Here is a 10205-nt window from a genome sequence, read left to right as displayed (position 1 = left end):
AACCGTAAGACCACAGAGTACGGGGCTGTTAATCCGCATTTTCATAACGTTTTGGTACCTTCCATTTTTGTGTGTCGATTCAAGCGCCACCCATAGAGGCACTGGTTTCAATTCTTGGTCAAACCATTGTCCCTTTTTCTGAAGAATCTAAATGTGCAATAAAAATGGGGGTTCCCATTTCAAATTTTAAATTTACCCCCTAGGACTACAGGAGATGATTGACAAAATAGTTGACACTGGAAAACTGTATGGAATGGAAATTAACATCGAAAAGTCGAAAATCATGAGAATATCCCGTCGAAACACGTCCTTATGGATAGAGTAGAATAAAGAAAACTTGAAGAAGTAGATAATTTCATGAATACGGATTTTGCTCACTCTACAGATAAATATATGAGATATTTGTGTGCAATAGGATAATATAATGGTTGTAATTAAAATACATGAATTAGTTAACTATATATTTTTAACGTTAATTATATATCATCACATATATAGAATAGAACAAACTAAGATTAGTGGAAAATAGATGAAATAATAAACAAATATTAGATTCACAATACTATCGAAAAAGAAAAGTATAGTAATCTGCGAAAGGTAGATTTGTGATAAAGCTCTAATATAAGATCATGTCGAGATAATACCGGTACATGCATGTAAAGTACAAAAAGGAAAAGAAAGGAAAGAAGGAAAATATAATAAAGCAAAGAATTGATTTTCAGATGCATAATATCAATATAAGACAAATTACATTCAGTGGAATATTAAAAATAAGTGCTATCACTCAATAAATGTATACATACCGAAATCTAGTATCAGTATCACTGAGCTCATATTCTTTTTCGATATATATTTCACAAACATGTAAGAACCGCTGTCAGAATCAGTTTGGCGCAGTGGCTAGATTAAGCTTTGTCAGCGCCCTAGGCACAAACTTAATGTGCGCCTTTTCAAAAGAACCAGAACTGGTTCAAGAAACGCTCCTGTCTTAACTCTCAGACTTGGGCCGAGAACCATTTACTATGAAAACGGTTCGTGAACCGGTTCTTGAATAACAGCCGAAACTCAGAACCGTTCCCCGAACCGGTTCGACCTTTACCTAACATCTTAGAACTACTCACAAAACCGGTTCGACCTTTTTCCTAACGTCTCAGAATCGGTTCTTCATTTTCTTGTTGTCTCAGAACCGGTTCAAGAACTGCTGCTCTCTGGTCTTAACATATCAGAACCAGTTCGAAAACCACTTCCTGAAAAAACAGAATGGTTCCCACAACCCAGAACCGGTTCAGGAACCGGTCCGGAGCGTTTCACAAGAACCGGTTCATTTCCATCCTTGCTTAAAAGCCAATGGCATACACGGAATTTCTTGAATGGGGGAGGATGCGTATAAACTACTAAGTTCATATCGCTTGAGGATATATCAATATTTCTATTTGCTATAGTAAATTTTCATATTTCCATAACATCTTGAAGAAGGGAGCTAAAACCAGGAAAGCCGCTTTTTCTTGCGCCACTGCTCATTGCTGTAATCTTCTTAATTACACTGGTCAAGAAATTTAAACATTTTGTCTGCTACATGGAATAAAGTTGATCGTTTTAACTAAACCAATTCTCTAAACACGAAAATGGAAACAGAAATTGTCTAACACACAACTTTTTGTATGACAGAAGCGATTTGGATTCTGGAGAAAACTTCAAATTAATTAATTTTGCTGATACACAATTTTAATTACGTTACTTATGTACTAATGTAACTACAGAATCTGACGAAAAAATGCATTCATTTTGTAGATACGATAACACACTATCTAATAAACTAACGTTGCTTTCGCAAAAATTACTCTGACTGAAAAACAGTTCAATAAATCTGTCTATTTTTGATAGGATTTAAACTTTAATTATACTAAAAAAAATAAATAAATAAAATGCTGTAAACCACAATTTTGATCGACATTTGAATTTTTATTTACTATAGTTCTCTACTGCTACTATAGTCGTGCGAACATTCAGAGTTGAGTTGGTTAGGAAATACTCGGCAAAGCGTCAATTAAAACGTAGAACCAACGTTGGCAATTAAGTTGGTTGGCAAATGCTCAGCAAAGCGTCCAGTTCCAACGTAGAACCAACGTTGGCAGTTGGCTGCCCTTACGGTTTCCCCATCGTTGGCTCTACCTTTTGTGGTGCTAAGGTAATATCACCCATATTTAATTCAAATAACCTTGGTCAGCAACCTGGAATTTGCCCAAAGCCATTTTTTGTTTTATTTTCTCGTATTATTTGAAGAATGTCGAATCCTGGGATATAGAATACTACAGTAAGATTGATTTGTTTTTACATTACATTGTCAGTGCATTTAATAAATATAGGCTATTCTGTATTCGAAGATTGTGCTTTCTTTTTCTTCCAGGCATTTGTGCATGTTTCTACAACATACTGCAATAGTGACAAGAAAGTTATTGAAGAAAAGATTTATCCTACAAAATTCAATTATAAAGACGTCTTAGAGCTTATAGAAACAGAGGACAACAAAGTTCTTGAAGCACTGACTCCAAAGTAAGTTTATAATTGAGTAGTTAATAATAATGTGTAGATTGAAAACAGCTACTTTAAAATCAGGTTTAGGTTCACTAATACAACTTCCGAGCATGCACTTCACTTCAGAGTCTGGTGGGCTTTCCATATAGACGACTTCGAAGTGTTTACGCACCTGTGGCAGTTCGTCCGGCTACCATCGGTTGTGTTTTGTTTTTTACGGGGCGAGTACCAGTGTTGACGATTGCCAGATAGTACACATTCCAGTGGAGGAGACATCTTTCCAGCTGTAGATCGGCTCTTTTTCATCCCACTCCTGCTACGACAGTTTCCAGAGAGCGGAAACCTTACTAGAACAAAGGCGATATTTCAGATAGTCAAAGACACCGTAATCAAGGACACCCATTTTGTGGTTTCCAAGGGGAAGGGGGCAAGTATAAGCGACATTTCAAATATAGTTTCAAATTTTGCTGTAACTAATGTAAAAATTCTATTGGATTTTCGATATTACGAAGTACGATTTCCTCTAGGGGGAGAGCGCCCCACCTTGCCCCCCTGATGGGCGCCCTTGACCGTAATCCATAGAACCGTCCACTGGATTATTGGTAAAGAGAATAAAATAAATCGCGATCCTAGCTTAATCTAGTTGTAGCAGGTTTAATTCCAGAAAAAAATGTGCGAGGGAAAATCAAATTGTGAGGGGTCTATACTAGGACATTATTCGACACAATGGAAGGATTTCGTTGTTGTAAGTATCCATCAAAAACGTTCCTGATCATATGCAACATTAATTCTCACATTGTTGGCGACGTGACATAACTTTAAATTCTCCTTTTACAAAATCCAATAACAACCATTAAACCATGTGGATGACTTTCGGTGCTCTGACGAACGAATTTTTCTCATCCTTTTTGCAATGACACTTCCGTACGGAATTGCTCGAACCTTTTCTCAATGAGTGAGATATATTCACACCTTGTCTACGGTGACTACAAACTTCCACCGATCCTTCAGTAGGTAGAACTCATACGGCTTTCTGTAGTTGGTTTCCCGTTGCACGTGATAACTGGTTTTCAGCGCATGAATATTTCCCATATGCATAATCTTGAGTTATAAGTCCCTTTGAATTGCACGGTGGATATTTAGTTGCGACATATGAAACGGTGCGGCCATAGCACGCTGTGTTAGTGACGTCGTTAATATCTTAATTCCGCGCAAGACAGATGCATATTTCCAACCCGCTCAAGATTTCGTTTCGCACGTTATGTAATCAAATGATACATAGTCCGGGGGTGTATTGTCTCAAACTGTGAATTTATGGGCAACAATGTAGCACACTGTTTAACTACGCAGGAAGAGCTGAAATGTGCATCAGAAAGCAAGGGCGCCGATTTCTCTGTAACTTGGGGAAGGGGGGCATTCAGATGTGTGTTTGGTTGCAGAAGGCATATATGAGAATTTTAAGACAAATTGAATTCACATTATGACAAATATTGTATATTCATAAATATAATGTGGGAGCCTACATGAGCTTTGGGGGGCTCGTGGCCCCTGAACCCCCCGTGATCGGCGCCCTTGTAAGAAAGTGCTACAAAAGTAGCTTTTCCAGAATCAATTCGTTTTCAGCGCCAGTAGGCTTTGCTTAAAACAATCACTTCGATAGAAGATGCCTGACAGGACAACTTGCACATTTTTATACTGCACCTGAGCTGTGCCTTGTCCATTGCATTTCGTGTAAATGGAGCCTATCAACCTCTGTATAAACAGGAACAGTGATGGCGTAACTTCCTACACATTGCAGTGACTATTTTCTATAGTATAGGTAAATATATAAAGAAGTTTTGGTAAACCGACCTCTTTAAGAAAGCATCTCTCACTGCAACGCTAATAATCCAGGATATTAGACACCAGCATTTACGCTAGATTTTCGAATTCTGAGAACTGTAATTATAGGAAAATAATGCTTAGAAATACTAATACTAATACTAATACTAATACTAATACTAATAATAATAATAATAATAATAATAATAATAATAATAATAATAATAATAATAATAATAATAATGGCGACCGTCATGACAACAAGAAGGATTTGATGTCATACTATGTTTTGACTATTACAAAAATTGGGTCGACATGGTTCAATTATAGTCTGAGGCGTACACAGGTCTATTTTCCGGGGTGAGAGAATGATTTTAATTTGGAGTTTAGCGTCCAGGGTTATATACGTCCGAAATTTACAGATTTAAGGTGGAATCCGATCCACTGTAACGCGTTCAATTTCTTTTTAGGTTCTTCCACCGGGAGTCGAACCGAATACTTTCGTGCACCAAAGATGCACGAGCTAGTCATTGGACTAGCGGGAAGGACACCGCAAAATTTTCGACTTGATACATAAGCGGAAAATTCCGGTAGCCAGCCCAAAAATGTAGGGGGGCTGAAGTTAGGGAGGGCGATCCAACCATATTATAGTTCATCAGCATATTATATTCATTTGCAAGCCTACCGTGAAAATTTTAGGGGACCAGCAAAAATTTAGGAGGGGCGGCCCCTCTAGACCCCCCTGGATACGGGCCTGAAGCGGAATGAACAACTGGTTTGTATTATTATTATTATTATTATTATTATTATTCAGACGAGAAAAAGCTTCCTGAAACTTCTTGACATTTCCGACTCATACTATTTAAAAATAACGATAAACTGATTGTATCAACACAATGAAGAAGATTTATCAATATTTAGAGAAATACACAAGTCATTACACAATATGCTCCAATACTAAATATGTTATTATGTCACATCCTTGTTGGATCTCCCGTGATACGGAACGATTCTAGGTAAATTTTTAGATGAAATTAAAATGAAATCAGGGCATAAATTTTGTACATAAATTTACAAAACGATACGAGAAAAACTTTCCGAGAAACGAGAAGGTACTAGGAAGTAATTTTCGAGATTTGATACAAGACACAAGATTTATGAGACGAGATTGTTCTCGTTTCGCAGACTACTCTAGTAGTCATAAATTTACGCAACAACTACGCGTGTTTGTCTATTACCTCGCCCTTTTATTAACATCTGATTACTTACCAGCTCCTTCTCCTCTCCACCTAGTTTTCTCATAAGGGGAGCAACAAACGGTAACGTCACAGAGCCTTTAGTTGGAAATGACTTCTCTAATATTTGACTACTCGTACCTTGAATTAATTATTTATTGTTGTGTTTTTTTTCTTACTCTACACAAAAGGTTCTTGGGTGAACTACCGAACACCTACAGCTTTGCAAAGGCATTGGGAGAGCAAATTGCCAATGATTACAGTCATAAATTTCCGGTGGTTATTTTCCGACCTTCAATTGGTAAGTGGAGATTGTTTTGTTTGTTTGTAGATAGTAGAGAAGTGTACCGATTATGAGACTCGTGCCTAATATGAGACCCCAGCCTAAATACAGAAAGTAGGAGCTGAAATCTAGCAGCATGGAATGGAACTATTGTATCATGAAATGTACCTGATTTTGCTACACCATTCTTCACTATCCCTCGGAAGAAAAATTAGGATATATTTTGTGTTCACAAGTAGTGTGTAGTATGTAGCTTTCTGTTATCTGCAGCTTTAGAAGAGACATATAAAGTGTTTAACTTTTAGCACTTTCCCATTGGATAGTTCTGGGTTTGAAAACGTGTTGATCAAAAGTTCTAGCAAACTTTCAGTGTATTGCATTGTTTCCTTTTTGTATTCAGAAGGGATAGAAGATTAAGTTCCTGATATGAGACCCCAAACGGGTCCTAATATAATACCAAACAGGAGTAGATTTCATGTAAGGAAAACATTTTGTGTAAACTCAAAACACGCTCAGGAACAAATTGGCAGACTAATTTCATGTCTATTTCTTAAGAACACCGAATTTTGAAATACGTGTGTGTAACTTAAATGAATGTATTTATTTGAAACTTAGAGATAAGAAGATGCACCAGACATGAAGCATTACAATTGCTGTATTACGCCTATTCTAAGAAGAGAAAAACGTTTTCCTGTAAGCATATGTAGACATACCTAGCTCTAACGCGATTTCTAAAATGTATATAAATGAATCAGTGTATGGCAGAGTTCGTTCTTAAAAAGGACGTTTGTTTTAAAGATACCAGAAATATAGCCCTGTTTTTCGATGATGATAAATCCCTCCTTATTTTCCTTACAAATCGGTTAGAGTTCTAGTAAATACAGTATGTTCATATTGACACAAAAGATACAGGAGACGCCGATACCGACGCCGAATGTTTCTTTTGTAGCCGTTTCTGCTCCCAGGACCACAAAGAGGAACAAAGGATAAGATGTCTCCTTGCAATTGGTGGACACATGATGACTATGGTGCTGCAGATATTCATTTCATCTGTCCAGCATAGCAGACAGAAAAATGATTGTCCGAATGAATGGTGCCTGTAGGGGTCTCATATTAGTAACCAATGTCATTTTGTTTTTTTTTTAAATATAATTTTTCATTTTTATACAGTAAGGGAAAAATGTAAAGACAAACATCGTCTGTGTTTTTATCAATAAGAATTACATAAAATCCTGAACATTTCCTCATTTTTGGATATTGATTTCATTTCACATTTTGGAGATAGAGATTGTCAGAAAAAGGGCTCGTCAGCTTATCAGGTCATATTCGGTACACTTACTCTAATGAGTAACAACTTACATTAAATCTTCGAAATGTATAGAAAGAAATATTTATTCATTTACTTATTTGATTACAGCATATACACTGCTACCGATAGGCTTAAGCTATTTTTTTATGATGTTTATACAGTAAACTCTTACTAATATGGTAAATATCAGACCAGGTTCTTGCCGGATTATCGTAATCAATGGATTACAGGAAAGTTTGTCTAAAACAACGAATAATATTAACATAAAGAGCTGTATATGTACTATGAAGTACGTATGTGTGCTACCAAAATAATAAAGAAGTTTTAATAACCCAGAAGGCCAGAAAGCCAGAGTAGCGAATGGCCGAATCATAGAGAGTTTACTGTATATGATCGCGTACAAGCTAACGTACATTTGACAAGTTATTTTTTGTAATGTCAGTACATAAACTTTATTACACTATATAAACTTAAGTATAATTAAGAAAACAATATTTTATTTACAATTACAATTAACTGAACACGAGTATAACGGGAAAATATCCAAAGTTGAGACATTCAATACATTTTATTAAGTTGAACAAAATGTATTGGTGAGCGTAAATTATCATGCGTAATTTTCGAGAAAAATTATTTTTTGTATACTTAAAAATTAAAATCTTTCAGTTTAACGTCACATAATTATGGGCTTGAGACTAAGGGAGGCGATGATTAAGGTAAAGTGAATGATAATTGAAGAATTGGTGGAATGAAAGAGTTGGAGGAAACGGGAATACCCCGACAAAACCAACGGATACAATGTTATACGCTAGGGATGCGCACGAGTCGAGTCGAGTCGAGATTTATGCCTGTCTCAACTCGTCGGGTGAAAATATTGTCTCGACTCGAAAATATGTTTCTGTCTCGACTCGACTTGAGTTCGAGACGAGACGTCTCGAAATTTGAGTCGAGACAAAATATACGAGTTAAAATATACACACACATCAGCCAGAACATTATGACTACGTACCTAATTGTCAGTATGTCCACCTTTGGCACGGTTAACAACAGTGATGCTCTTGGCATGGACGCAAAGATCCTTGGTAGGTCGCTAGAGAGAGTTGGCACCACATGTGCACACACAGGTCACCTAATTCCCGTAAATTCCGGGGAGAAGGTCGATGCACTCTGACGTCACGTTCAATCACATCTCAGCTGTGTACGATTAGGTTCAGATCCGGCGAGTTGGAGAGCCAGAACATCATTTGAAACTTGCCCCTGTGTGCCTCGAACCACTCCATCACACTCCTGGCCTCGTGACATAGTGCATTATCTTGTCAAAAAATGCCACTACCGTTGGGAAACATGGTCGTCATGAAGGAGTGTACGTAGTCTGCAAGCAGTGTTCGATACGCTTCGGCCGTCATCGTGCCTTGTTCGAGCTCCACGAGACACATGGATGCTTACGTGAATGTTCCCCAGAGCATAATTAAGTCGCCGTCAACTTGTCTCTGACCCGCAGTACACGTGCGAAGGAGCAATTTCTTTGGAACACGACGGATTGGCACCTTCCCATCTCATTCAGAGAATTTATGAAGTTTACTCTATCGCAATAGTTTTATACACACTAGATATAGGCTACGGATAATAGTTTTATACAAACTAGATAATCAATTATTATTATTATTATTATTATTATTATTATTATTATTATTATTATTATTATTATTATTATTATTATTATTATTATTATTATTATTATTATTATTATTATTATTATATTTGAAGTACAATCAACTATCATGACATTAATTATTAGTTTTAATTAACTGAATTGAGCTGAAAATTAAATCTTGATCTGGAAAGATTAACTATTAAGTTTATGCGTCCTGTACCTTTTTAAAGTAATAAATGCCCTAATTGGTTTCAAGGCTGTTTCTGAGTGAATAGTTTCTTCAAAATAATAATAAAAATTATAGAAAGATTTTCGAGAGCATTCGAGTCGAGTCGAGATTTTTACGAGCAGTCTCGACTCGATTTGTGTTTCGACTCGAATATTCGAGTCGAAAAATAAGTTTGTCTCCACTCGTCTCGAATTTTACGTGTGTCTCGACTCGACTCGACTCGAGATTCAAGACATGTCTCGACTCGTGCACATCCCTATTATCCACTACAAACTTTCTTGGGCGGAGATCGAACCCCGGACCCCACGCACTAGAGGTAAACGCTTTATCAGTGAGTCACTGTGCCCCCGTAGTGGTATTGGTATTATTATTAATGTTTTAAAGTGAATCGTTATTTGCTTTAGATATAATCAGGAAATATTATTCTCACTTTATGTAGATTTGTTGTCGAAACTCATCCAAGACTGAATCCTGGTAACGCTACTGCATCGATATGCAACATAAAACATGCTTTTTATTACAACGACATAATCAATACGAATATAACCAAGAAATGACAAACTGAAATGTAGTCTACATAAGAATTTTCATGGACCGAATGTGGGAATAAATCCATCGCATCATATAGGAACACAAAAAACCAATAATTTAAGCAAATAAGTACAAGCAATGTCCGCATGTGAACATTTTATTGCCAGATATTATCAGCAATTTCTCGCCTGTTCTTGGGGTTTTCAGCGTTAAATTGGCCAATTCAATATATAAGGGAGCATTATATAACTCAGATTTCCTCTGTTTAAAACATTTCAACATGAAAAAAGCTAACGTATTCAGGTCACGGTTAGTGCAAAGCAAATATCTTGGATTATGATTCTTGTTTTGACCTTCAAATCAATCACTAAACGAGAAAAACATTCTTCTCACAACCTTACAAGGGCAGTTATATATTTAATCAACTTTTTTTTTTTTAAATAAAGAAACGCCATCCTGATGTTTTCTGGTTATTTCTTCATAACTAACTAACTTTATGGCATATGGAACCCGAAGGTTCAATGCCGCGTTCACATAAGCTCTCCACTGACTTCTATCCTTAGCCAACTGGATCCAGTTTTTACTTTGTGTTCCTATTTCCGCGAGAT

Source organism: Thermobia domestica, chromosome 10 (genome assembly GCF_964235325.1).
Source record: "Thermobia domestica chromosome 10, izTheDome1.hap1.1, whole genome shotgun sequence".
NCBI classification, from domain to species: domain Eukaryota; kingdom Metazoa; phylum Arthropoda; class Insecta; order Zygentoma; family Lepismatidae; genus Thermobia; species Thermobia domestica.
This window is presented reverse-complemented; position numbering follows the sequence as displayed.